Raw genomic sequence first — 3,080 nt, 5'->3', positions numbered from 1 at the left:
AGCTCCGGGTAAGCTTGTTGACCTAAAACTGTTTTCTGCGCGAGATGTAGCTGAGAATCTTTCCCTTGACATTTGGATGACAAGAAAGACCCAATGTGCTGTTGTATGTTGCTGCAAGGGAAAGTGCATAGCCCAGGCGTGTTTTGGCAGAAGCAGTCGGCTGGAGCATTTCACTGCCGGCACAGTGGTCTGTGCGAGTAGTCGGCGGTTCGACTCCGGCATAATGAAAGCACGACATGGGTACTAAAGAGGCCGAATGAAGGTGCAGAGCACTGGGCTTGTGTCCGCAGCGTACAAACTGAGAATGGAGCATGGCTGCCACTCGCCTGCCTGCCAAATTCAGGTTAGCATTGAGAAGGAGGAAGTTCAATGACAGCTACTTACTTGTGCTACTACTTATTCTTCTTCCAACCATCCCTGGAAACACTGGCGCTTACCTTTAGTCTCTGAGATGCAGAAAACACAGTGGTCGATGCCAAGGAGAGAGGAAGTAGAGAGTGCAGCGGGGAGTTTAGGTGGCTTTACATGAGGCAAGGGAGCTGCAAGAGTGAAAGCAAGGCGGGCGTCTGTCTTAGAAGAAAGGAACTGAGCCACACTGTGATTTGCGATTTCCGAAGGCTGCTTGGAGTGGGGTGCTTTAGGAAAGCCTTCTGCTTTGACGCCTGCTCCTCGCTGAGCTCTAGCTGCAGGGACTCTGCAAAGCTGAACAACTAGGAAAGTGCCTATGTCTGCGCTGTGGGATGAAGCGCTACGGCTGCGCCTCGCTTTCTGGAGCAGCGAGAACGCTCTCAGCCGACTCAGATTGTGAACAAGCCCTTGCTGGACTTGAGCAATTCGGTGCACTGCACACACAAGCCCGGTGCTCTGCGGCTTCATTCTTTGCCTTAAGTAGTCCGGACTGAAGAGAAGCTCAGCGACGGCAGTGAACTTTGCTGCTTTTCCGCATGCATGCTGCACCCACCCACAGATCACCATGCACGGTTTCTTTGCTCAGCTCGAGTTACAAGGACACCCTCTCCGTTTCGCTGAGTCCACGTTCCCATGCAGCTCTCACTCAGCAAAGTGCGCCAGGGGAGAAGCACTTGCTGGAGAAGTCTTTCAATGTGCAAGGCTTTGAGCGCAGCACCACAATCAGGACACGAAGAGGGCTGAAGAAGAACGTGGTTCTTTCTTGACAGCTTTCTCCTGTGCTAGACATCTACCGAAGATCTTTGCTCCTTGCCAGACTGTAGTGTGCACCAGCATACACTCTGGCCGAGAAGGAGCGGGCAGACAGCACCACCATCTGGCGGGCACTCTGCAGGTTGTGATGGAAAGCAGACTGCCCCTGGAAGGCGCTGGATGCTACGAGTTCCTGCAAGTGTCAGGGGCAAATGCCGGGCGAGCTTGTCGTCCTGGCACGGTTCTCTGTGCGAGACGCAGGCGAGAAGCTTTCCCATTCCATTCGGACGACCAGAGAGGCGGAATGTGGTGGTAGTTTTTGAACATCTTCTTCTTTGACGCGTGTTTCTGAGTGAGCTCTAGCTGCATGTACCCTGCAACACTGAAGTATTAAGGAAGTTGTTATCTCCACGCCATATGATGTATTCCAACGGCTTCGCTGAAGAGCCTGTAGTGGTAGACATCCTCCTCTTCTAAGTCGTCTGCACTTTAGTGTGTTTTTTGGGGTTTGGTTTTTTTGTTTTCAGTGCTAACTGCACCCAGGAAAAAGCCAAGTGCTTTTCTCTCTTGGCACCGTTTGTGTGGGAGTACTTAAATTAAGCCTTCCACTGTGGAATCCCAACTGTTCGCATCTGAAATATAGTTATTCTGTGTATAGCTGGGAAGGAAGAGGAATCATCTCAGTGTTTGCTGCCCGGTTTTTAGGCTGCAAAAGAACAAGAACTTCCAACCTGGCCTCTTTCTTTGAGATCCTTTTCTTTGGGACTCGCAGCTGAACTTTTCTTGGTTTGTAACTGGTGTCCATGAGACTGAGAGTGCACGAGGGTGCATAACGATTAGGGCACAGGCCTATGTGCTGCACTTCTTGCGCTGCAAGCCAAATGTGCAAACCAGGGCTTACGTTTTGTTCCCGGAGCTTTAGTATGGGAGCTGGACTGAGCAAGGTTTTAAGCCGGGCTGTGCAAGAGTGAGGGAATGTGATGGAGCATGTAGCTGAGCAGGCAAGTGCATAACGCTAAGGTGCGCGTTACTTTTTGTGGGATGCGAGTTAAATGTGGAGACAGCAAGAGCTTGCTGAGCTGGCACTTTTTGTGACCAGTATTTTCAGGAGATACAGTTAGTTCAGGTTCAGGAGCTCTGCAAGACTGAAAGAAAGAAGGAGATATTACATTTAGTTTTAAAGGTAAGCACAATGGCCTCATTTTATGTGGTGTTGATATCCTTTGAAGTGATTGTGAAACCCAGTCTATGTTTCCCAGAGAAAATTAAGACGCTTGGGCTCAGTGAGAGAGCAAAAATATAAAAGCACATGCAGCTGAAAAAAAGAAGCCTAATACAAACCTGTGTTGTGCAGTGGTTTAAAGTCACATAGGAAAAGTGATACCCAGCACTGCTTCTTTTGTACTAGGACTTTTTCTTTAAGGCAACGAATGCTGAAGGCCTCTATGGGAGACTGGAAGAATAGGACTCCACATGAGCTTTCAAAGAAAGTTCACCTTCTATTTGAAACCCCCTGGTCTAGAACAAAAATCAAGGGGCAAGAAGAATTCCCGTGCCAGGAAAGAAACAGTTGTTTGAGAATCCCTTCTCTTTGAAGCTTTATAACTACACCCATCTGTATCAGTGTAAGCATGTTCCATCTTACCTATTAGTAGATTTGCCTTTGGAGCGTAGGGACTAAACTGTTAAATTCCAGGCAAAAGCTCGTTCATGATTAGCATCAGCTGAGGATGTTCTTGCTGGCTCAACATTGTAATTCGCACCCACTGAACTGCATCAAACTCCCTGCTTACGTTCACTTTCCCCGTCTCGATGTACCATCCTAGCCTCTCACTCAGGCAGGATACCAAACACCTTCAAAGCATCCAGCAACTGCTTCTGTACAAAAAGTCCTAGAACAAAAAGCAGTGCTGGCCTTC

This window comes from Corvus brachyrhynchos, unplaced genomic scaffold (genome assembly GCF_000691975.1).
Source record: "Corvus brachyrhynchos isolate BGI_N302 unplaced genomic scaffold, ASM69197v1 scaffold220, whole genome shotgun sequence".
NCBI classification, from domain to species: domain Eukaryota; kingdom Metazoa; phylum Chordata; class Aves; order Passeriformes; family Corvidae; genus Corvus; species Corvus brachyrhynchos.
This window is presented reverse-complemented; position numbering follows the sequence as displayed.